At 38.3% G+C, this 27,288-nt stretch overlaps 1 protein-coding gene across 1 annotated transcript in view; it reads right to left on the bottom strand.

Annotated features, from left to right (window-relative positions):
• The window catches only part of KCNJ2 (potassium inwardly rectifying channel subfamily J member 2), a 526,088-nt gene that overhangs the window by 266,380 nt on the left and 232,420 nt on the right, over positions 1-27,288 (bottom strand). The gene's annotated exons all lie outside the window — the stretch shown is intronic.

Below are 27,288 nucleotides of genomic sequence, written 5' to 3'. Positions count from 1 at the left end.
CCTGTACCCACACTAATGTACAGGGAGCCTCAGAGCTGGTGACCTCTTCCACCACTCTTAAGAGAGCTTCTTTATGTTGCTTTCAAAGTGAGAAGCAGTAGGAATAATATTTATAATGGGAAAAGGATGTGCTAAGGGGGTCAGACAGACCTGGAAGCAAAGCCCAGCTCTGTCTTTTAACAGCTATGTAACTTCTCTGAATCTTAGTTTGTTCATCCATGAAATTGAGATATTAAGACGGACTCTGCCTGTGATGTTTCCAGGGTTTGAAATAATGTAGGTAGGTCTTTAGTAAGTATTAGCTAGTATTAAACAGTATTTCACTCCTTTTGTCACAATTGACCGATTAGGTAGAAATTCCTGTCCCATAGGAGTCTATCATGATTATGACCTATCTAGGGCCTTCCAGACAAAACAATACATGAGGTCATCATATCTTCTTTTCTTACAGATGTCTTTCCTCTGGAGACTTATGCATATACCTCCCCTACACACTGTCATTTTCAACTGCCGGCAGAAACAGGTCAGTCTCATTTTATTAAAATAATAAACAGAATGTAATCGGGGAATCATTTCTGTCTTCTGCATTCCCAGATTCCCCAGAAAAGTTGAAAACTGTTAACAGACTGGTGGCATTGCTAACAAATCATGGGGCCAGAGGAAATGCAACACTCTCCAGCAGACATTTTCCAAATGGTGGAATTACTTTTCTTATTTACAAAATGAAACAAAAGAGCTGCATTATTTCAGCAAAACTTTTGGAGAGCAATATTTAACCCATTCATTGAATGGGTAGTTGGGCTTTTGCATGATAAATGAATGAAAACTTATCTTGTGTGCCCGAACTTTTAAGTAGAAAATGAGACAAAGGAGTAGTTGATATCCAAACCTTCAATGCCCGTTAACAAACTTCTGCAAAGTTTTGCTACATATAGTTTGCCCTCTGTATCCACGGTTGTGGAACCCATGGATACAGAGCGCCAACTGTGCTAAGTCGCTTTATATAAAGGACTTGAGCATCCACAGATTTTGGTATCTGAGGCAGTCCTGGAACCACGGGATGACTGTATATCTGAAATCATATAATTTAATGCATTTTAAAGCATACATTGCATGGTTCTTAACAAATGAAACTATTGAAATTTGTCCAGCAACTACAAATACCTGTAGGATTATCACAAATATCACCTTCTTTTTCCTCAATTTGATAAGAAGTTAATCATATCAGATGTCGCCCTTATCAAACATACTTAATTTCTTTTAATGCTTGAGATTAAGAATGAACTACTGCCCACATTTGCCACCCTAATTCATGTTGCTCTGAAATTTCCATAGTCACATATGTTGCTGTTTTAAAGAAATTAATTCATACCTAAGATACAGTTCTTGAGAGTTCTTAGAACTGATGTTGCGTCTCAAATCACCCCCCAAGCTGAGGTATTACAGCTGAAGAAGATGAGAAGCAGCCTCACGATAGGGAGCTGTCTGAGCATCCTTTAAGTGAAATGTGTTCGCCCATAAACAAAGGAGTTGAATGATTCCATTGGGTAAATGAAAACTTTCCCCCGTAGCCCATGTTGCAGAAAAACCCATAAATTGGTTTCCTAATCATCTTGCTTAACATATATATTTTAGATGATGAGTAATTTGGAAGCCTGATGCAAACATTCTATTTAATTTTCTTTCAAATGTGGGCCAGAGAAAGAGAAATCAAAGGATGATTGTACGATGGATAAATAAATAAAAAACATGCGTGAAAGAAAGGTAGTGAAGGAGATCAGTAAGTTTGCTACAGCATAACACTTATTTGAACGTGTCTTTTGGACTTTATGCTTTTATGAATAGCACCAATGGGAAATGTTATCATTTGAGTCAACCCTGCTGATTCTCAGTCTGAAGGGCCCATTCCTTACGAGACCTCTCCCTCATATATAGATTTATATGTTCTCCCCCATTAGGCCAGGATAGGTTGTGTTTTATTAGGATTAGTGCTTTTATTGTGTGTACAAAATACATAGGAAACAAATCTACACCCCCGCTTTGAACCTGATTCTCTCAGGGATTATTCAAAGGAAAAAAAAGATACTTTTTAGTTTCCTAGGCTACAGCCATCACTGAGAAAGAGCCCCTCTCCCATCACTGCTTCAAAACCTGTCTTTCTTTCATGCATTTTATTTTTTCCTTCCTAATGTTGAGACATGCTTCTCATTTTTCCCCATGGACTTCACTGTTTTGTGATATCAGATTTTTTTCCCCCTTCTAAACTCTGTCCCAGTCCTCTCTTTCTATGATATACAAATTACAATCGTTCTCCTTGACTGCTGAGGACATTTTCTTGGAGACATTTATAGACACAAATGCTTCCCCTAGTTTCTTCATATAGATTGCATTCCACGATAATACATTTTGAGCAATTGAATGGAAAGACTCAGCCATGTGATGTGGAAGGCAAGAAGGAAGTTCACCATGGATGGGAAAGGAAATGAACCACCGGCGATGAGATAAATGTGTACAATAAATATACCATTGTACCTCAGGGGATGACAGAGGCACTGCACCTAATGGCTACAGACCATAGGAAAGCCATAAAAATGACATAAAATAGAAGAGTGTACTATTCCCAATAGGCACCCACCCAAATGTCGCTATAAACCTAGCAGCACCACAGAAACAGAGGAGCAGAAAAATTTCCATGATGCATGGACCACCAGTGGGGCTCAGAGAGATATGATTTAATTGTAGTTTTCTGGCTTATCTTTTCAAAGCAGTTTGCATAGGAATGTGATTGTGAATGAAGTAGGAACTCACTTCAGTTTCCAAAAGCTACTTAAACTACACTTCGTTTATAAAGTCAGTAAGGGGGTATGTATACTACTACTAAGACTAAAATTGGCTACTGTTAAGGAATTATACAATTATTAAGGAACAATAATACATTATTATCAAGGAATTATTAAGGCTTTTATTAAGGAATAATAATCAAATTCATGAGTCAGGGATAATTACCTTCTTTTAAAGAAATTATGGTTTCCAAATATGTATATATAAATTTTTAAGGTTTTAAAATTGTGAAATATAAATGGTGAAGAAAACATAGAATAGTTTCATATCCAGCTGAATGAATTGTAAGAAAAAGGACACCTGTGTTGAACCTGAGTCAAGAAAGAGGATGTTCCTGCATCCCAGAAGCTTCCTTGTGTCTCTTCTCTATCATAAACTGCTCCCTCACCCCTGGTGGCAACCACTTTCCCGATGTTTTAATAGCTTTCTTGAGCCATAACTGACTAAACATATTTAAAGTCTGCAGCTTGATACACTTTGCCATATTTCAATGCTGATAAAACAATGATCATGGGCTTCCCTGGTGGCGCAGTGGTTGGGAGTCCGCCTGCCCATGCAGGGGACACGGGTTCATGCCCCGGTCCGGGAAGATCCCACATGCCGCGGAGCGGCTGGGCCCGTGAGCCATGGCCGCTGAGCCTGCGCGTCCGGAGCCTGTGCTCCGCAACGGGAGAGGCCACAGCAGTGAGAGGCCCGCGTACCGCAAAAAAAAAAAAAAAAAAAATCATCATCAGGACAATGAACATGTACATTAGCCCCCAGAGTCTCCTTGTGCCCCTTTATAACTTTAGAATTCCTCTTTCTGCATTTCTATCCCCATCCCCAGGTACCCAATCGTCTCCTTTCTGTCTCTATATTTTAGTTTGAATTTTCTAGGATCTTCCATACATGGAAGCATACAGTTGTACTATTTTCTTGTCTTTCTGCTTTCACTGAGCACAATGGTTTTGAGATTTGACCTTGTTGTGGTATTTATTCATAGCTCATTGTTTTACATTGCTGAAGAGTATTCTATTACAAATGGATAAACATTTTTTTTTATCCATTTACCTGTTAATGCACAAATGCATCTTTGCCAGATTGGGATCGTTACACATATAAACGCACTGTGAACATTTCTGTACATGTTTTTATACGGACACATGCTTTCCCTTAGGTAAATACTGAGTAGAAGAGCTGGGCTATACTGTATTATTTTAAAGGTTTAGATAACTGCCAAAGGATTTTTCCAAGGTGCTTGTATCTGTTTACATTCCTACCAACACTGTATGAGAATTTCAGTTACTCTACATCTTTGTCAAAACTTCATATGGTCAGTCTTTGAATTTCAGCAATTCTATTAGGTGTGGAGTCATATCTCATTGTTTTTAAATTTCATTTTCCAAATGACCAGTAGTGTTAAGGAAATTTCCATGTGCTTATTTGCTATCTGTGTATATATTCTTTGGTAAAGTGTCTGTTAAATAATTTCCTCATCTTTTTAAAATTGATCATTTGCTTTTTCATTTTTGAGTTTCAAACATTCTTATATAGTATGGATATAAGCCCTTTATCAGTTATATGATTTGCAGATCTCTTCTCTAAGTCTTTGGTGACTTCATTTCCTTAACAATGTCTTAGGAAGAACAGAGATGTTTAATTTTGGTAAAATACAGCTTATCAAATGGTTTTTTAATGGTTCATGCCTTTCGTATTAGAGTCTAATAAATTTTTATACAGCCAAAGCCAACAAAGATTTTCTCCAAGGTATAGTTAAGAAATGTTATAGTTTTACATTTGACAGTTAGGTCTGTGATCCATTTTCTTTTAAATTTTGTATGTGGTACAAGCATGGATCAAAGCTCCTTTTTTTTTTTTTTCCCCACATGGGCATCCAACTGTTCCAACACCATTTATAGAGAATCTTAAATACTCCGTTCTCAATAATTTCTAAAACAAGAAGAGAGAAAAATCAGTAGGCATATAGAAGTATGTAGATAATGTATTTTGAATCAAAATAAAACTTTGTAAGGTGATGGAGAATTGTTGTGGTTTTTAACACTTTAAAAGTGAGAATAGGGCTTCCCTGGTGGCGCAGTGGCTGAGAATCTGCCTGCCAATGCAGGGGACACGGGTTCGAGCCCCGGTCAGGGAAAATCCCACATACCGCGGAGCAACTGGGCCCGTGAGCCACAGCTACTGAGCCTGCGCATCTGGAGCCTGTGCTCCGCAACAAGAGAGGCCGCGGTAGTGAGAGGCCCGCGCACCGCGATGAAGAGTAGCCTCTGCTCGCCGCAACTAGAGAAAGCCCTCGCACAGAAACAAAGACCCAACGCAGCCAAAATAAATAAATACATAAATAGCGTTCCCTTTAAAAGAAAAAAAAAAGTGAGAATACAATAGGAAATTTTATTCTTTGTTTCCTTTCCCACAGTGGGCCTGATGGAAATCTGTTTTCCTCCCTAGTGTAACGCCTAGGAAATTATTTGGTCTCAATATCCTGCGTGTCCAATTGCCTATTATCAGGAAGATAAAGGTTGTCGATTCTTGGAAATAGTCAAATGTAATGTTTCATTATGGAACTAATTTCTGGTGGGAGTTTTCCATCAGCTGTTGACAATATTTCTATTGATGCTTTCAGAATATTTGAGAAAAAATATGAAAAATTTCTCCCAATCAATGAAAATAAAAATTCTATAAATATTCAGAAAGAATGTCATGAATAGATCATTATGCCAAGTAATTTACCTGGGAACAAATGCAGTTTCGGGAAGAATTCAGATTCCTGGGCTATTTGTGATGACCTAAAATGTCAATTACGATACTAGTAAATTGCCTTTGAAAGAACAGCCCCAGTAACTATCACGCTTATATGTGTCAGGAGCTATAATTTTGTATGTTTCAAATACTTAATCTAGAAAAAAGCAGTGAGGTTAAAAGTGAAGACAGTGTGCAAGGAAGAAGTAGAAAATAATAATTAAGACCTAACTTTAGACCTAAAATTCTTGAACCACATTAAGCTAAACAGTTATTTTATTTTCCCCAGTTTGAACGTCGCATGCTGTTACGTAACAGGACACTACAGATTTATATTCATTTATTTAGCTTTGCTGAGAGAGAAAACTGAAGCCAGAATTGTCAAGTACACACACACTTAAGAAAATACATTACAACACAGGCACTTTGGAGAGGTAAATCCCTGAGCTGTGTCTCCTTCAACATGTATAAAAATGGAAATGTTTGCAAGACATCCACCTTGAAAACACTAAGAATATAAACTGTCATCCAGGTTGGCTGCCCTATCCAGCTAATACCTGTTCCATATCTTATTACCATGAAAGTTTCATAGCTCGTTCACAAGATGTATCCTTGGGACATCTTGACTTTAAGAGATTATTATTAGCTCCTGTGAAATACAACCCAATACGTATGACCCCACTGTTGTTACTCCGTAACTGAGCTAGACTCTACATGGCTTGAATTTACCTAATCGAGAAACATTAAAGGGCTTTATCTTGCTCTCACCATTTGTGATGGTCTGTCTTAAAAATCATACTCTGATTCATTTCTTAAAAGACACAAAAAGGGAAAGATTCTTCTAACACAATAGCCATTTAGATGCTGTGTTGATGATGTATTTGCATCCACTGGCTTAAACATCTTAGGATAAGGAATGATACTCCATAAGAAAATAGTTAAAAAAAAGAATTATATGTAGAGAATCTGTTCCTTTCCAAACAGACTGCTAATGACTAAGAGTCGATTATGATCTGTTCTGATTCAAAAAGACTGAGATAGACTATTAATAATTTAAAGAACTAGACCTTGGATAAGAGGCTCATTGTTCCGTGAGGTTGTGCTTGCAAAGTGTCCTGACCCGGCTCCCCAGAATTCCCACTTGAGGACCCAGGTTCTCATTCTAGGTGTTAGAAGTAATGCCTGCTGACACAGCTGACTCTTTCCCCAGGGACGCCCTTGGCTGACAAGAGATTACGCCCCCTCCCTGGAGGCACCTGTGTCCAATGATTTGTCTGTCCATCAGGTCTGGCCCCTTTGCCTGGACTTGGGGCCTCTTTGAAGGACCACCCCAGCTGCAGAGCTTCCCATGGGATTGGCTGAAGCCCTCCTGGCACCTGCTCAAGGCTGCCTCTTGTTCATAGGGAGACCACCCCCAGTTCCAGGCCATGTGGGCCCCTTCCACCTGGCAGGTTGCCTGCGGACAGTTTACTTCTCCCAGACGAGTGAGGGGGAGTCTCTACGGCTCCGATGGAATTAAGACTGAGTCTTACATAATGTGACATAATCACAGGAGGAACAGCCCATCCCATTGCCATATTCTATTGGCTGAAGCAAGTCTGAGACCCCACTCACACTATAAAGGTATTAATACTAGAAGACAAGAATCACTGCAGGGCAGAGGTCAGAGGGTGGGCTTAGGGTCTGTCCACCCAATAGATAGTGGAGACCATGGGTCACTATCTGTTGTTTCTCTGTAGGCTCTGAGACTTCAAACCCTTTGTATTAAGTTCACCCATTTTGCCAAACTCAGTGCTACCTTATCCTACCCCTGGGTGGTGCCTTCTGTCTCTAGGGGTTAACCCCTCCTGAGGATTTTCGGGTCAGTTAATACACTTCTTTATCAAATTCCCATCAGACTCTGCGGTTGCAAATTCTTACCATCTGCTGAGTTCCTTCCTCTGCGGCATATGACAGTTCTCCAGCCTGTTGAAATATCTCAATTTCAGTTGAGTTCTCTCCAGTTTTTTGTTTTTTTGTTTTTTTTTTTTTTTTTGGTCTTTGTGGGTTTTTCTTTCCTTTTATGTTGTTTTATTGTGACTTTCATGAGGCACGAAGAGGGAGAAAAAATAAAGGTGTCTGGGCCTGCTGCCTTATTTAACTAGTCATTTCTCCTTAAGATGCTGGATTTTGCCTTTTCTCATGTAGCCCCTGCTCTCCCTTGTACCATGTTATCCCATGGAAGGTTGACACCTGGACAGTTTCTCTGTTTTCCCACATCACAGGAAGCACTTTTAAAGGTTTCTTGCCTTACCACATATAGAAGGAAAATAAAAAACAAGGATTAACTAATAACTGCCGTTAGACGCAGCAACACTTAGGGCCAGGAACAGTCATGGCCAGAGCAGGTATCATCCTCAGAAGAGGTCTGATGGGGACACTCAAAGGTTGCAATACCCATGTCCCTCCCAGCAAACTCACCTCTTAGCCAGAGAGGTAGCCTTGCCCTTGGCCTGCTGTAAGGTACTCATTAATCAGTACACTTGAGGAAGTACCTCGGCATATATTCACACTGATAGGCTATACAGTCATTATAATGATTGTACATGGGATAGCAACAATATGGAGTTGTGGCCATCTGAGTCCATTTCTAAGTCTGTCACCCAGTAGGAGAGAAACAGCAGGATTGCAGCACTTTTCAGGGCATCCCAGTTTCTTTACTCCAAATCACCAGGGAGAAAATGCATTCGCTCATGGTCGTACACCTGCCCTGAAAAAGGCACTCTAATTCCATAAAGGGAATGCAAAAGCCAACAAGAGCAAACAAGAAGGTTCTGCAGACTTAGATCCCGTAAGTGCAACTAACTGAAAGTACCAGAAAGGCTGCATCAGGGGTCCTGAACATCCTCCCCCCACACACCGAACCAAATGGCAGGTGTTGCACTTGAACTTCATAACTAACATTTGTTTAGGTACTTGTTCCATAATAAAGAAGCTGCCCCGAATTGAATTCACGTCGCCATTGCTTGGCATGGAAATGCTGCTGACAGGTTTAACGTGGCCGTATTTTTTAGTTCTTAGTCTTAAGAATTATCTGATATATTGGAGCTCATTCACATTCTTTGTCTTGAGTTATTCTAATAGACGTAACGTGCGGAGGTGTGCGTGTAAGTGTGTGTACGTGTGTGCAGGCAAATTAAAAAAATATTTTTAAATTATATTTTAATTGCTGATTGCGTGACTCACAACAGTTATCCACATGTTTCAGATGAGGATAAATGAAAGAACTTAACAACATGATTCGACCAAGTCGATTCTACTCTAAGGACCTTTCACTCCATATTCCTGGCTTATCTCAGTAAGAGACAGAGCTACAAAGAACTCTCTCCTTTTTTTTGGTAATTAACATAGAGACACAGGAACCATATATTATTCTCTTAACAGTCCAGTGAGTAAATGGTATCAGATGCTTCTAGCTGACCCTCTTTCTACACCTGTGGCAAAACTCAAACAGATGCAAGCAATGTAGACAATGTTTTGTTTTTGATTTTTTGTAAACTACATCACGAGACTTTACAATGCGCTTTTTAAGAAACGTTCTTATTCAGCAACTAAGAAATTCTCAAATTATTAATACGTTTTCCTATGGAAGGATATCAGCTTCATACAGTGCGTGCTAATCTTAGTTTCAGAAAAAAAAATGCAAATCTTAGCATTTCTTTAATCCATGATGTCTTTTAAGGGTAAGCTGTTGAAACTCAGGGGTAAAAAAAGCATTGCACCCAGTGATTATTTGGAAAAAAGAATGACCTCAAAAATTTGAACTTAAATGCAGGAAAGGAAATACATCATATATTTTTTTTCCTATGGGTGATGACAGGACTTAAAATGCAAAATGCTACGCTTGCCTGGAAAAGCTACCTATTTAAAAAAAAAAATGAGACTTTAAATGATCTCCTGGGTACTACTATGTTACTCAGGACTGTCGACACAGAGAAATGCGGCATTCCAGTTACTGAAATGTTGAGAAATGGCTTAAACGGTGCCAAGTGCATGTCCCCTACCGTGAGCCATTTCTCCGTTCCCTGGACAGAAAGTTACAGACCGATAATCATTCCTTTGCCAACTATGTGAAGTTGAGATGCCAGGCCAGAAATGTCCCTTGATGTCCCTCCTGTACTCACTCATTCAAGAGAACCAACATATAATTGTTCATCGTGATAAGATAATCCTTCACTCACTCTTGTAAAAGCATCTGAAAACATCTCAGATTTTCCAGCAACATTTGGATAGTGATACATAGTATATAGTCTGTGCCAAACTCAAAGTTACAAAGCCTTATTCTTGGCCATGACTACAAACAATTTCCATTTTACTATGAAAACGAAGGGAACACACAAAGTTTCAGGCTTCTTCCCTGGGGTGTTTGCAATGGATAAATACAATGTGTTATCCATGAGTAAATATGTTCTTCTACTGAGTTACTTTTTATATCAGAAGCACAAATAATGTAAAAGGAAAATTAAACATTATTTTGGACTGTGAAATCCTCATAAAAGAGAATATTAAACTATTTATTTTGAACTGATTATAGTCACTTAGTATGGGAAATTTAGAAGGTAGAGAAAAGTAAAATTATAATAATAAAAGGTTACCTGTAGTTTTTTTCGTTTTTGTTTTTGTTTTTTTAACATCTTTATTGGAGTATAATTGCTTTACAATGCTGTGTTAGTTTCTGCTTTATAACAAAGTGAATCAGTTATACGTATACATATGTTCCCATATCTCTTCCCTCTTGCGTCTCCCTCCCTCCCACCCTCCCTATCCCACCCCTCTAGGTGGTCACAAAGCACAGGGCTGATCTCCCTGTGCTATGCGGCTGCTTCCCACTAGCTATCTATTTTACGTTTGGTAGCGTATATATGTCCATGCCTCTCTCTCACCTTGTCACAGCTTACCCTTCCCCCTCCCCATATCCTCAAGTCCATTCTCTAGTAGGTGTGTGTCTTTATTCCCAACTTGCCCCTAGGTTCTTCATGACATTTTCTTTTCTTTCTTTCTTAGATTCCATATATATGTGTTAGCATACGATATTTGTTTTTCTCTTTCTGACTTACTTCACTCTGTATGACAGACTCTAGGTCCATCCACCTCACTACAAATAACTCAATTTCATTTCTTTTTATGGCTGAGTAATATTCCATTATATATATGTGCCACATCTTTTTTATCCATTCATCTGTTGATGGGCGCTTAGGTTGCTTCCATGTCCTAGCTATTGTAAGTAGAGCTGCAATGAACATTTCGGTACATGACTCTTTTTGAATTATGGTTTTCTCAGGGTATATGACCAGTAGTGGGATTGCTGGGTTGTATGGTAGCTCTATTTTTAGTTTTTTAAGGAACCTCCATACTGTTCTCCATAGTGGCTGTATCAATTTACATTCCCACCAACAGTGCAAGAGGGTCCCCTTTCTCCACACCCTCTCCAGCATTTATTGTTTGCAGATTTTTTGATGATGGCCATTCTGACCAGTGTGAGATGATATCTCATTGTAGTTTTGATTTGCATTTCTCTAATGATTAATTATGATGAGCATTCTTTCATGTGTTTGTTGGCAATCTGTATATCTTCTTTGGAGAAATGTCTATTTAGGTCTTCTGCCCATTTTTGGATTGGGTTGTTTGTTTTTTTGATATTGAGGTGCATGAGCTACTTGTAAATTTTGGAGATTAATCCTTTGTCAGTTGCTTCGTTTGCAAATATTTTCTCCCATTCTGAGGGTTGTCTTTTCGTGTTGTTTATGGTTTCCTTTGCTGTGCAAAAGTTTTTAAGTTTCATTAGGTCCTATTTGTTTATTTTTGGTTTTATTTCCATTTCTCTAGGAGGTGGGGCTAAAAGGATCTTGCTGTGATTTATGTCATAGAGTGTTCTGCCTATGTTTTCCTCTAAGAGTTTGATAGTGTCTGGCCTTACATTTAGGTCTTTAATCTATTTTGAGTTTTTGTGTATGGTGTTAGGGAGTGTTCTAATTTCATACTTTTACATGTACCTGTCCAGTTCTCCCAGCACCACTTATTGAAGAGGCTGTCTTTTCTCCACTGTATATTCTTGCCTCCTTTATCAAAGATAAGGTGACCATATGTGTGTGGGTTTATCTCTGGGCTTTCTTTCCTGTTCCATTGATCTATATTTCTGTTTTTGTGCCAGTACCATACTGTCTAGATTACTGTAGCTTTGTAGTATAGTCTGAAGTCAGGGAACCTGATTCCTCCAGCTCTGACACTGCAGAAATACAAAGGATCATGAGAGATTACTACAAGCAACTCTATGCCAATAAAATGGACAGCCTGGAAGAAATGGACAAATTCTTAGAAATGTACAACCTTCTGAGACTGAACCAGGAAGAAATAGAAAATATGAACAGACCAATCACAAGCACTGAAATTGAAACTGTGATTAAAAATCTTCCAAAAAAGAAAAGCCCAGGACCAGATGGCTTCACAGGTGAATTCTCTCAAACATTTAGAGAAGAGCTAACACCTATCCTTCTCAAACTCTTCCAAAATAGAGCAGAGGGAGGAACACTCCCAAACTCATTCTACGAGGCCACCATCACCCTGATACTAAAACCAGACAAAGATGTCACAAAGAAAGAAAACTAGAGGCCAATATCACTGATGAACATAGTTGCAAAAATCCTCAACACAATACTAGCAAACAGAATCCAACAGCACATTAAAAGGATCATACAACATGATCCAGTGGGGTTTACCCCAGGAATGCAAGGATTCTTCAATATATGCAAATCAATCACCATGATACACCATATTAACAAATTGAAGGAGAAAAACCATATGATGTTCTCAATTGATGCAGAGAAAGCTTTCGACAAAATTCAACACCCATTTATGATAAAAACCCTCCAGAAAGTAGGCGTAGAGGGAACTTTCCTCAACATAATAAAGGCCATATATCACAGACCCACAGCCAACATCGTCTCCAATGGTGAAAAACTAAAACCATTTCTACTAAGATCAGGAACAAGACAAGATTGCCCACTCTCACCACTATTATTCAACATAGTTTTGGAAGTTTCAGCCACAGCAATCAGAGAAGAAAAAGAAATAAAAGGAATCCAAATCGGAAAAGAAGTAAAGCTGTCACTGTTTGCAGATGACATGATACTATACATAGACAATCCTAAAGATGCTACCGGAAAACTATTAGAGCTAATCAATGAATTTGGTAAAGTAGCAGGACACAAAACTAATGCACAGAAATCTCTTGCATTCCTATACACTAATGATGAAAGTTCTGAAAGAGAAATTAAGGAAACACTCCCATTTACCATTGCAACAAGAAAAATAAAATACCTAGGAATAAACCTACCTAAGGAGAGAAAAGACCTGTATGCAGAAATTTATAAGACATTGATGAAAGAAATTAAAGATGATACAAATAGATGGAGAGATATACCATGTTCTTGGGTTGGAAGAATCAACATTGTGAAAATGACTCTACTACCCAAAGCAATCTACAGATTCAACACAATCCCTATCAAACTACCACTGGCATTTTTCACAGAACTAGAACAAAAAATTTCACAATTTGTATGGAAACACAAAAGATCCCAAATAGCCAAAGCAATCTTGAGAAAGAAAAACCTGTAGTTCTTATATCCAGAATTGGAAGCAATGTCATCATTTTTGTGCATTTATTTCCAGATATGTATGTATGCACATATATCCTTTGTGTCTTAGCTTTTGTGTGTTTCTTCACCATAAATATGTGATCATATTGTATAAATTGATATTTAGGTTTTCACTTATAATGAATACTTTTAAGGTATCCAAAATCACGGGTGCAGATAAAGTTTGCGGAATGCTTTGGTCACAAGCAATGGTTAATCGTACGCAGTATCATTATACAATGATATATCTGGAATCGTTTTTAAAAACGTCTTTATATCTTAAAACATTTTTATCCAGTGGAGAATATTTGATTGAATCTATAGAAATTTTAGCCTTCGTTTATGCAATTTTGTAAGAGAAATCCAGTAGGTACAGGTTATTGTATTTTTTCTTACCATATGGATGCTGTAACCTGGTTTCCATTCTCTGACTTGCCTTTCCGTTTTTTTTAAATTAGTTAATTAATTAATTATATTTTGGGCTGCGTTGGGTCTCTGTTGCTGCATCCGGGGCCCTCTCCAGCTCCAGCGAGCGGGGGCCACTCCTCGCCGCAGTGCGCGGGCCTCTCATCACTGTAGCCTCTCCCGTTGCAGAGCACTGGCTCTGTTGTCTTTCCTTTTGAGAGAAGTGGGGAACCTAGTTTTATTAAATTTTCCTTTGATTCACTTTATATATATATATATATATTTGTTGTTGTTGTTGTTTTTTGGTGGGTTTTGTTTTGCGGAATTTGTGTTCCCTGTTTCAAACTTTGTTACACAGCTTAAGCATTTTGAGTAAAAAGCGCTCGTAATGTGTATTTGTTTGTAATTTCCTGTTGGTTTAATTTTTTTTTAAATTCATTTCAAGTTGATTTATTAGTCAGGTGTCACCTGAGGTACAGGTTTCTTTTTCCGGAGCCTGGTCACCACCTTTGCTCTGCTGGAAGTGTAATCCTGTCTGGGCCAGATGCATTCTATTTGTTCCTCCAGATTTACTCTGCCCGTCCTTCTTCCCTGTGCTCTGTGCCCTGGGAAGGTGGTCTTTGGGGTTCAGACATTGGGAAGCCTCTCTAGGGGCTCAGGGGTGGGAGGAAAGCAAGGCCAGCTTCCTCATTTCTAGGCCCCTTTCCTGTGAGGCTCGCTCACTCTACCTTTTCCCTTCCCCATGGTTTCTTTTTTTTTTTTTTTTTTTTTTTTTGTGGTACGCGGGCCTCTCACTGTTGTGGCCTCTCCTGTTGCGGAGCACAGGCTCCGGACCCGCAGGCTCAGCGGCCATGGCTCACGGGCCCAGCCGCTCCGCGGCATGTGGGATCTTTCCGGACCGGGGCACGAACCCGTGTCCCCTGTATCGGCAGGCGGACTCCCAACCGCTGCGCCACCAGGGAAGCCCCCTATGGTTTCTTATCTTCTTTACTCCAATCACTGCCTTCTGGTCTTCCAGGAATCTCACTCTGTTCCTTTCCTTTGTCCCTTTTGGGGAGTAGACTTACGGTTGCAAGATTTAGCAGAAAAGAAAAAAGGGGAAAAAGCATACTGACGCTAAAACGTCTAACATTTATTTGTTATTTATCTGAACCGCAAATCTAACCGGGCACCTTCTCTTTTATTTAGGAGTGAGAGAATAGTTCGTTGCCGTCTTGCGGGCTATCTTTGTGATTTCCCTACCACACCCGCATGTTATAAGTGGGTCCTTTGTAAACGAATCCTCCTCAAATTTTCTTTACTTGATTAAACCATTTGTTGCCTCACTGAGACACAGTCTCATCTCTCTTTTCAGCAACAAAGGAAGTTCAAAAGAAATTAACTTCAGGCGTTCTTTTTTTGTAGCATCTTGATTTGTACTTGTGTTAAAAAGAAAGAATGTCTGTAGTATTTCAATGTACAGACATACAGTAATTGCGGTCAGTTTCCACCCAGAGTTAGCCCAAGGCAATTCTGGGCTACTTTTTGTCATTGTAGATTAGTTTTGCAAAGGACTTGTAAACTAGTTAATTTTATAAATAATGGATGGACCTCTAGCCAAGAAAGAATTTCAGTTATACCAAGAGATCACTATGGGAATCAAATTATAAATAGAAAGAGGAACAGCAAATTTCTTATTGGTCTTCCCAACATCAGATATTATCCATTACAGAAAAATACTGTTATACACGTAATAGACAAGAATATAAAGATTTTTTTAACTTTTGCCTTTATCTTATTTGTAGTCTCATTTAATACTTAATTATTACAATACTCTGGAGATAACATATAATCTTTGTTTCTTCTCTTTAAGTTGTATTTTGAAATTCAATTTAGTAATTTCCATTTTTACATTAGGCATTGGTAGGGAGATATGTTTTGCCTCCAGTTTGTCCAAGTCCAGAGAATGTATATTTTTTTTAAATTGAAGTATAGTTGATTTACAATGTTGTCTTAGTTTCTGGTGTACAGCACACTGATTCAGTTATAAATATATACATATATTTTTTCATGTTCTTTTGCATTTTGGTTTAGTACAGGATACTGAGTAGAGTTCCCTGTGCTATACAGCAGGACCTTGTTGTTTATCTATTTTATTTATATAGTAGTGTGTATCTGCTAATTCCAAATTGCTAATTTATCCCTTCCCCACCCCCTTTCCCCTTCGGTAACCATAAGTTTGTTTTCTATGTCTATGAGTCTGTTCCTATTTTGTAAATAAGTTCATTTGTGTCATATTTTTATTTATTTATTCATTTATTTTGCACCGTGCAGCATGCAGGATCTTAGTTCCCCGACCAGGGATCGATCCCGTGCCCCCTGCCTTGGGAGTGCAAAGTCTTAGCCACTGGACTGCCAGGGAAGTCGCTGTGTTATATTTTAGATTCCACATATAAGTGAGATATGATATTTGTCTTTCTCTGTCTGAGTTACTTCCCTTAGTATGATAAGCTCTACGTCCATGCATATTGCTGTAAATGGCATTATTTCATCCTTTTTTATGGCTGAGTAATATTCCATTGTGTATATGTACCACATCTTCTTTCTCTCCTCCTCAGCTGATGGACATTTAGGTTGTTTCCATGTCCTGGCTGTTGTAAATAGTGCTGCTAGGAACATTGGGGTGCATGGATCTTTTTTAATTAGAGTTTTCTCTGGATATATGCCCAAGAGTGAGATTGCTGGATCATACGGCAACTCTATTTTTAGTTTTTTAAGGAACCTCCACACTGTTTATCGTACTGGCTGCACCAATTTACCAGAGAATGTATTTTTCATATTCAGCCCATACATTTCTCATCCTCAAAAGTCTCCCTCTCTCTCTCTCTCTCTCTCTCTCTCTCACACACACACACACACACACACACCCAAAACACTCTGAAATAGAAAGCAACACCTTCATTATATCAGGGGAAGAAAAGTTTGCTTGCCTGTAGTTTAGAATTTCAAACCTTGGCCCTATTTACATTTGACCAGGTAATTCTTTGATTCTCTGATGGGAGCTGGGGGCAGACATTAGCAGTCCTGAGCAATGCAGGATATTTACCACCATACCTGACCTCTACCACTAAATGTCACTAGCAACCCCCCTCCAGCCACGCTGATCGGAACACTCTCCTGACCTTGCCAAGTGTCCTGAGGGCCAAAAACAACACCCCTTTGGAGAATCACTTCGGTATAGGATGCTAAACTGTGTAGTACTTTTGATTCTCCTGTTAGCATAACAATAAGCTAGCAGTTGCCCTGTTGGATTCTCCCGCAGCTTAAACCAGTTTTGCGTTAATATTCTTATAGATTAACATTATACATCAACATTCTTTGCATATTAACATACTAACATTATTCCCCTCAATATGATGTCAACATGTACCGTGGGATGATAGGAAAAGCAAGAATCATAGGATTTACTCTTTTATTTATTTTTCTTATTTATTTAATTAGGGCAGGATTCAATGAACAGATTTACTACCTTTCTTCAAATTAATTAGGGAAAGTTTCCAAGGGGTGGAAGTTTTTTGTTTTTCTTTTGAAGCAATAGCATGCAATAAAACCATCATAGGTTATATTAAATTTTGATTTGTATGTGAACCAATTGAAACGTTGCATTCATTAAACCACTATGGTTCTGCTTCCTCAGTGGAGGAGCTGTCAGACCAGTTTCCCCTGAATCGGCCCAGTGTGTACGAAGGTAGCAGATCCCAGAGGAGCAGAGCCAAGCATCTGGAGCAACGAGCCGATGACGACGCCATCAGAACTTTTGGAGTAGAGGAAGCCCTCTTTTAGATCACAAAAGTGCGTGTCAGCAGCTTTTATTTAGCAAATTATTCAGAACACTGCTCGTGGCTTCCTATCAGGGCAAATTAGAGATAACCTTTCACTGTAATAAAGAAATAGATTGTCAGGCTCCCTGAAATGCACACGTGCAACTAAGAGAAATGCCCAGCTTCTGTTTCTCCAGTTCATTTCTGTTTCTCCATTAACTATCCGAATCCAGATTATTTTAACCCGAGAGGAGGTACTTTAGGACAATTTTCACTCTTGTGATCAATTACTAAGGTCTTCTGAGACTCCACACTGGAAAGCTTACCTGTGGTTTACCAACGGAATGAACAGAGTGGCGGAGAAAATACTTTACCCTTTTATTCCTATGACCACACATGTTTGCCCTCAGCTCTTTGTAAATAAGAATTGCTTCATCTTACGGTCTCTGAGGTCGCCATAGCAGCCAACTCGATGTACCCAGAGAGGAGGGGTGTCCACACCACTGATTTAATAGAATAGCATTCTTAATAAGTATTTTTTTTTTTCAGTTTGTCTTCATCACCTTCTTAACTTGCCATTTGGGAAGGTTAAGAAGTTAAATTTTCTGGCTATTTTTAAAATTCCTGATAATAGTCTATTTATAAAAATAATTTTAGGGCTTCCCTGGTGGCGCAGTGGTTGGGAGTCTGCCTGCTGATGCAGGGGACGCCGGTTCGTGCCCCGGTCCGGGAGGGTCCCGCATGCCGCGGAGCGGCTGGGCCCGTGAACCATGGCCGCGGACCCTGCGCTTCCGGAGCCTGTGCTCTGCAACGGGAGAGGCCACAACAGTGAGAGGCCCATATACCGCAAAAAAAAAAAAAAAAAAAAAAAAAAAAAATTTTAAGGGCATTTCAAACTTTCACCTGCAGGCACGCGTGCACACAAACACACACGCACACACAATTGAGTTCAATAGCCTATATTCCCCGCTCAATGCTTTTTATTATTTATACTGTTTTTCAATATTAAATTCACGGATTAAAGGATAAAAGGTATGCATTAATAGATCTATTAATTGTTCACTCCTTCATGAAAAATTAAGAACATTGGTTTTTCTCTTAAAAGTACTTGCAGCCTTACATGTGATGCGTTTAAATATCATGAACCGAACTTTCCTAAGATCGCAGATAATGTACTTTTGCATTGTCTCAGTTTATAAAGTCATGGTTAAGAAATACCTTTTTCTTAAAATATAGGATTTTTATGGTAATCTTTTTTCTTGCTACCACTGTTTCTGTTTATAGATTGACACTAGGGACCCCCAACTTGCAGTGAGGGGCAGGTGCCCCTCTAGAGGAGCATCTAGAGGTTTATTAAGTTCAGGTAGAGAAAAAATATCTATACTCCAAGTGCTCATTCCTTATTCACAACTTCCTGGATCAGACAAAGTGGGTCCTGCAACACCCTGAGTAACTATTTAAGGGGAGTGTGTGTGTGTGTGTGTGTGTGTGTGTGTGTGTGTGGCTGAGGGAAGGTCAGAGGTCGGGGAACCAGAGGAAAGTCTGTATCACATTTATAAGTATGGGAATTGAATACATTTAAAATATATGTATATATTTTTAAGAAAGCTATCCCCGAATGACAAAGAATATTCTCTCACATTGTGGTGTGCTGTGCATTCAACACAGTTTAGCATCGCAATACTGGGAGCCATGTTGATACGTACAATAGCAAAAGAATAATTCTAAAATCAAGAGCGTGATTCAGATGCTCTTGAAATGATTCAAATGCTTTCAAATGATTGAAAGCCCTAGCGGTTGAAAGGGGCACATAGATCTAACACGTGAACTGTCCGTCAGAGAGGAGTAAACTTCTCATTGCAAATAATTGCAAAAAGGAAGATTCCCCTCTCCTTTGGCATGCTTTATTTTTACCTTAATTATCTCTTTTTTTTTTAATTCAAGGAATGGTAATGAATTATGTATGAAGAAAAGAAGGTAGGATCTAATTAAGGGAGAGAAGAAGAAAAGAGAAATCTTATAGATTTAATCTACGTTCAGTAAGATAGGAGAATTTTAAGACCTCATCAAAATCTGTCTATCAGACAAAGAAGAGCTTAATTGGGTGATGGCAGGGGATAGAAGGTACTGTTATTGTAATATTAGTATTCTAAGATGCATTTTATTATTTTAATGTTAGTATTTTAGGAAACATTTTATGTTTTAATAAGTTGGAGAAGCCAGAACTGAGTTAGAAATGATAATAGATTAAACATATCTACCATATAGGAACCATTTGTTAATAAATCTTTATCTGTCCTAATACTTACAAATGCAAAGCATAAACCCTATCCTGGTACATCAAGTACGGGAAGACATAGCTGTTGGCTTGAATTTTTAAGAAAAGTTTTGTGGAGTTTGTATGGACCTTGAAGGATTACGGAGATTGCAAACAGTAGAGCAAAGGTGACAGGAAGTCTTGGAAAGTGGCAGGCAAGAAGGAAAGAGGAGAATAAAACAGCAGAGAAATGCATAGGAATTCCAGGAAAACTCTGTTCTATTTAAGAAGATATTAAATTAGAATTGGCTTATGTCATAACCTGTTCACGATAAGAGAAAATCTTTTTAAAATTAAATCTTCTAAGCCTTGACTTTGCAGATGTGGAAAAATATAGCAGGAAGATATTTTCAATTCCCTCCTGGCTAAACTTTCATACTTGTAGCCAATATTTTTTTTTATAAGGAATAAAGAAATCTTGTTTCCTTACGACTTAGGATAAAAGATTTATCCCAGTGTTCTCTCTTCCAATGAATGGTGACCCAGAAGTATAAACAGGTACCTCCTGGTCTAGCATGTTCTGCAGGACTTTGATGCCTGCGCAAAATGAAAAAGGAAGTGTGTGGCTTAGTGATTAATGTTTATACCAATCTAAATTTTATGACGCCACATGAGTTACTATTAAAATGACGACAGAACTCTACCCATGTAAAAATCTTCCACTCCAGTCCTCTGGAACAGAAATTTGTCCCAATTAAATTGACTTAACTTTGTTATCTATTAAGACATAGCATCTTTGAATTAGATGTTATCATTAATAACTAAGAAATTGAATTCAAAGTAACATCACTTTTGAAGAGGAAAAAATTTTTAACCAAGACCTATATTAGTTTCCACTACATAGCGTCATCTATAAACAGTGGAAAATAGGTTATGGACTTGAATTTAAATTAACTCTCTTTATATGCAAGTAACTAGTCAAGAGAGACCAGTACCAGACAAACCAGGACTTAAAACAAGCGAAATTACTCTTCTGGAAAATTTAACACCTGGGAAATAGATTCTATAAAATAAAAGCCATTTTACAGAAGACATAAAAGCTTAACTAACATTATGGTGATTCCAGTTGGAGAGAAGGATCATATGCTGTCTTTCTACAAATTCTGAGAGCAGGAAATTTCAGGGGATATTGGTTGAGAGGAAAAAAGTTCCTTTAATGTGAAAGAACTCTTCACATTAATTAGGCAAAAACCAGATTAATATTAAATTAATATTTCCCCAAAGCAGTTTGCAGTTTGACACGTCAATTAAATTGTAACTTTTTCAAGGTATCCTATACAAATATAGTATTTTATTTTGTTTTTTAATTTATTTTAAAATTTTATTTATTTATTTATTTTTGGCTGTGTTGGGTCTTTGTTGCTGCGTGCGGGCTTTCTCTAGTTACAGCGAGCGGGGGCTACTCTTCGTTGCTGTGCACGGGCTTCTCATTGCAGTGACTTCTCTTGTTGCAGAGCACGGGCTCTAGGCACGCAGGCTTCAGTAGTTGTGGCTTGCGGGCTCTAGAGCGCAGGCTTCAGTAGTTGTGGCGCACGGGCTTAGTTGCTCCACGGCATGTGGGATCTTCCCGGACCAGGGCTCGAACCCGTGTCCCCTGCATTGGCAGGCGGATTCTTAACCACTGCGCCACCAGGGAACCCCTAGTATTTTAAATTGCTACTCTAAAGTGGGTTAATATGATTCCAGAATTATTCAGTAATCTCTATCTTTGTACAAAGTGTTGATGAAAATCATATGCTTTTTAGAACTTTCATTTCTCAGAATTGCCATCATATCATTACATTTCATTTTCATTCATAAAATCAAATTTAGTTACATTAAGACAGTTATTATTTTCTACTATTATTTTCTACTATACCTGCTAGGCAGGAATGTTTGGGGATAAGTATCCAATTGACTTTATTTAGTTTAAGAGGGGGGATTTATTAAGAATACAATATTGTCTGAGAGAATCCAGGGCTAGAATGTAGACAATAATGGAACCAACATGGAAAGTTTCAGGAGCCCGGGGAAGTGTCTGTTACCTCTCTAGACACAACCTTCTCTCCAGGAATTGGCATTCTTGTCTGATAGTGAATGGCGGCAACATGGTCATGCCAACCTTGGAAAACTTCCATCTCTCTTCCTGAAAGCAGCTCAGGCTGATGAGAACCTCTTAGCCATGATTTCAAGGGTCAAGGGTCGAGGATCGGACTGTTTCCACTTCTCTCAAATCCTTACCCTTGTTCCATCAACTATTTTCAAATTTGGCTGCAGGGGACACATTCCACTAGGTGGCATGGGCAGGAAAAAAAGTCACTTGGAACTAGGCAAACTTCACCAAGAGTGCCTCTCAGCATCACAAGTTAAAAAAAAAATAAAAGATACAAGCATTTACATGATTGATCAAGACCCTCATAGTTGGTAATGGAGTTAATTCTAAGCTAATGTTTTTTTCTAAAATACCTTCAACTTCAAGGTCCCACTCTATCAATAGTAGAAATATTCAAGGTTATACCGGACCTAAGATCAATGATTTGCTCTTGCTTTCCTTTGTCCAAAGGATTGATTTTTTAATATTGTACAAATTGACTTATGATGTCAGAAAGTTTCAGCTCTTTTCTCCTCTCTTTCTCACTCCTTTGTGTGTGTGTATGTGTGTCATATGGTTGGAGAGGCGGGATATGGCTGTACTGACAAAGATTGATCACTGAAATAATATTTGCCATGGAAGTATTAGCGGGTAACCAGCTAGGGGGTGGTCTTATTACAACTATATAATTCAATTTCCTTTAGATTTTAATATAAATGTGGACTTTCTATCCTCAACATGATATTTCAAAAAATAAGTTTGGGTACTTCACTACTTCTAATAAAGAAAAAGAAAAAGAAAACTCTTTGACAGCACAACTAAAGTTTCCAAATCCTGAAGATGTAATCCTGAAGCTCTCTACTGAAGACAAGGTTTTCAAAAGGATTTGAGAGTATTTAGGAAATCCTCTGTGTCTCTAAAACGAAGCACGATTCCACATTTCTTGCAGCAATTCTGATTCTATGTACACTGAGGTTTTACAAATGAAAACATAAAAATGGAGAGAGAGTATCGTTTTAAAATATCCGTATCGTGAAAGATAACTGTGAAATATCACTCTGTGAATCAGTAAGTACTTCTGAAATGACATAGCAGACAGGAGATAATTCCTTTGGAAAGTCATCTACTCACTCCTAACCCCTCAGGTCATGAGGTGTTTAAATACATTTGTGAAGGAAGGAGGAAAGAGCTGTTGTAAGTGTGTGGATTTTATGTATTTCATAAATGCCAAAATGAAACCATTAATAAGATAGCGCCTATGTGACTTTGTGCAAACCCGAGCTCCTTTTTGAGGTGAGACCTGTAATACGTCGTTTTTCTTTATCATCATTCCCACAGAACACTGAAGGGGAGTGAGTTAAGGATTTGAGTTTTTAGCTTAACCCTTGGCTGAAGTCATCACTGAGGTACAGAAAGAGAAGAATCCCGTACAAGCTCTGGTCAATAGCTTATTTTCTCTATGACCATTCATTTCATTGGATGTACACTGAACACGTTCAAGATATTTTCAATGTCTTTAGGTAGGGGGGTACAATAATTTAGTACACTAAGAGGACAAATTGTTCTAAATAAAGCAATAGATCTCAAGGTGCTCTAGGTTTAAGAAAAAGATCAGAGGATAGAGCTAGAGTATATCTATCCCTGTACATATATATGTATATAGAATGGATCATATATGTGGCTATATATCCTTATCTATCTACCTATCTATCTCACAGATAGATAGATAGAGATATATAATGGATCAATAAAGAAGTTCACATCACTACAAAATGACTATTAATATGAGACTATAGAAAAGTAAGGTCCCAATCTCAATAGGGACAAGTTCAGCTGCTTGGAATCTTAAATCATATCTCTGAAAACACTATCCCACACCTAATGGAACAAATACACCAGACAGCCCTTGGTATAATTAGGCAGATGGCCAGTAACAGCATTTAATTGATAAAGTATTTAGAGAAGACATGAGTGAAATTCAGACTGATGTAAGCTGACTGCAGTCATAGCATTTAGCAGCATTAGAAAATTGGAGAGTAAACCACTGCCTTACTGAAAATAAGGGAACCCAAATTCAGAGTTGATTTACTTGAGATCATACAGCTATTGAAGAAAAGGGCAAATTTGTGTCCTGTTTCCACTCCAATTTCAACATTGTTTCTACAAAACCAGGTTGATATTTGATGTCTAGTACTCAAAGGTAATCAAGGAGAAATTAAATTGTCTCACTATTAAGATTTAATAGGCAAGGGAAAATGCTGATTCAATTCTCAAGCTTACAATATGTTTGGGTACCCAAACAAGCAAAATATATATGTAATAAATATATTACCAAGATCCAGCCAAATGAATAGCTTGCCTGAGTTTTTTTAACATTATCGAGTTTCACTTTTTAGCCATGATCAGTACTTAGAAAAATGAAATAATAATATAGTAACTAGTTGTGGTTGATGAGTTAATTCAAAGTAGAAATGGCAAGAGTACTGTAATGATATCAATGCAGATAACTTGACTGAAAGAAAAATGGAAAAAAATAAAAAGAATTTCTACTAGAATAAGTTGGTTTGGAATTTATCCCATCAAAACTAACATGCATTTTTATCCTCTTCATTCTTTCTTCCTTGTTACTTTGAAAATACTGCAAAAAATATATATACAATAGTTATCTAAAGAAAGACACTGGGAACAGAGCCTAAGAAAACTACCAAAAGTACATTTGCAAACATAAATCAGCATAAGGCTTGTTAAAAACATAAGAGTAGGGCTACATTCTTGGGCATCAAACCAGAGGGGTGTTGGTTGCTTTAGAAACCATTTCTACATTGTGTCTCTTGAATTACCAATAACCCCAGCTATGCGCTGTTTAAACACCAATAACTAAATACACATTTTAATGCAATTTTTAAACACCAAAAATGAAACCAGGCAGTTGCACATAGTACATGCTTATGGAAAGCAAGGAAAGGAAGGGGTATAATGCTGAAGACTAGAGTCCATTAAGCACATAGTACAGCCAAGGCATTTAGTCTTCACAAAGTCTGGCTATGATTTCTGTTTTACAGAGGAGGCTCAAAGAGGTTACGTGCTTTTTTCCCCAGAGTTCATATAATAACAGGAAGTTGTAATGCCAGTATTCAAACCTAGGTTCATTTGAGTCCAAAGTACAAGGCTTTTCACTACACTCTGTTGTGAAGTCATAGACCTTTGGGATCAGATAGAGCTCTCTTTCTCTTTCTCCATCTTTCCTTGCAGGCTTGGAATGTTGAGGGAATGTTTTGAAAAAGAGCTATTTTATATACTTTAGATAAATTTGTAGTTTATAAGATTCCCTTCCCAGCATGGAGGGATTAGGAAGCCAACTAATCCTCTCTCTGACAAAATGCAACCATAAAACTGGGCAAAACTGTCAAAAACAATCATTTCAGATTGCTAAAAAAAAAAAATCTAGAGATCAAACAATACTGTACATCAATATGAGTAGGATTTATGTGATAACTACTAAACTTTGGGTAAGGACAGTACGCGTCTATGGTGTCCTTGCCCAGGACTGCTCCCATGACCCCACTCATTCTGTCCATGATAATTCAGCCAGGGATGGACAGGCTCGGAACACCAGCAGCTTCACTGTCACTGCCCGTGAGGGCGCACGGGACTTAGAACATTATTATAAAGTGGTGTGATGGTTAATTTCATGCGTCCAGTTGACTAGGTCACAGGTGCCCAGATAATTGGTTATATTTTGGGGTGTGTCTGTGAAGATGTTTCAGGAAGATATTTAGCATTTGAACCCATAGACTGAGTCAAGCAGGCTGCCCTTCCCAATGTCAGTGAGCATCTTCTAAACTGTTGAAGGGAGGCCTGAATAGGACGAAAAGGTGGAGGAAAGGAGAATTCTCTCTCTGTCTGGCTGCTTGAGCTGGACATTGGTCTTTTCCTGCCCTCAGAATAGGACTTACACCATTGGCACTCCTGGTTTTCAGGTCTTTGAACTCAGATTGGGGCTAACCACAGTTATCTTGGGTCTCAGATGCCTTGCAAATGGCGGATGGTGAAACTTCTTGGCCTCCATAATTATGTGAGCCAATTCTTTATAATAACGCTCTTTTTACATATCTATACACACACACACAAATATATACACAAGTATATGCGTGTGTGTTTATATGTGTATGTGTGGATCCTGTTGGTTCTGTTTCTCTGGAGAACCCTGACTAATTCAAGTGGCAATCTTGATAGCAAGGGAAAAGAGAGGGCCAGTTGCTCTATTAGGTTGAATGTGAATAGCTAGTGATTGAACAAGGAATTCTGGTAAAGGGAGGCACACATAGGGGGCTTGGTAAGCTTTCTACATATCCAGGGGTGGCCAGAGGCTGTGTGTGTGCAGCAGAGATCAGAGCAGACCAAAGCCACTTACACGTACCTGGTCTATAGTACCAGTGCACATGCTCAAATGAGACAGAAAAAAGTAAAAAGTGGGCAAACTTAATATAGTCTTTTTGAATACACTCCTCAGCTCATACACAGACCTATCATCAGAGAGTGGAAAACCTTACTGGCTTGAGGTATTTGAGCACAACCTCTAACTTAGCTTTGGCTGAACAGTAAACTATGCAGACAGTGGACTACCCCTAGGAAAGCAGGCTCTAACATAAAAACAAAAAATAATAACAACGAAACAAATACGAAACAGTAAAAACATCAGCAGCTACACCTTTGGGGGGAGCCAGATGTCACAGATTTTATAAAGAAAACAGAAGTCAATCCTCAGGAGGGAAAAAGTCAATATTATCTAAGATATGCAATATTCAACAAAAGGTCATGCAAAGAAACAAGAAAATGTGACTCATACCCAGTGGAAAAAAATGGCAATCCATATAAACTGTGTCTGAGTGACCTAGATTTTGAATTTAGCAAACAACAACTTCAAAGGAGTCCAAATAGCTAAAGATGACCATGTTTAGAGAATTAAAGGAAAGTATGAAGACCATGATTCAATAAACAGTCTCTTATTAAAGAGATGGCAATTATAAAAAAGAAACAATGATTTTTGTACTTGAAAAGTAAAATAATGAAAATGAGAAATTTACTAGAGAGGTTCAACAATAGATTCATGTAGGCAGAAAAAAAAAAGAATCAGTGAACTTGAAGGTAAATCAGTAAAAGAATGAACAGAGACAGACATATATAGAGATTTATAGAACATTGTCAAGCATACATATGTGTAATGGGAGTCCCACAAGGAGAGGAGGGAGTGGAAGAGGAAAAATATTTGAAGAAATAATGGTGAAAAAGTTCCCAACTTTAATGAAAGGCCAATAATCTATACATCCGAGAAGCTTAGTAAACCCAAACTTCTTTCTTTCTTTCCTTCCTTCCTTCTTCTTTCTTTCTCTTTCTTTCCTTTCTTTCTTTTTCTTCCTTCCTTTCTTTCTTTTTCTCTTTCTT

This window comes from Globicephala melas, chromosome 20 (genome assembly GCF_963455315.2).
Source record: "Globicephala melas chromosome 20, mGloMel1.2, whole genome shotgun sequence".
Taxonomy (NCBI): domain Eukaryota; kingdom Metazoa; phylum Chordata; class Mammalia; order Artiodactyla; family Delphinidae; genus Globicephala; species Globicephala melas.
The sequence above is the reverse complement of the archived record's forward strand: the minus strand, read 5'-3'. Positions and strand labels throughout refer to the sequence as shown.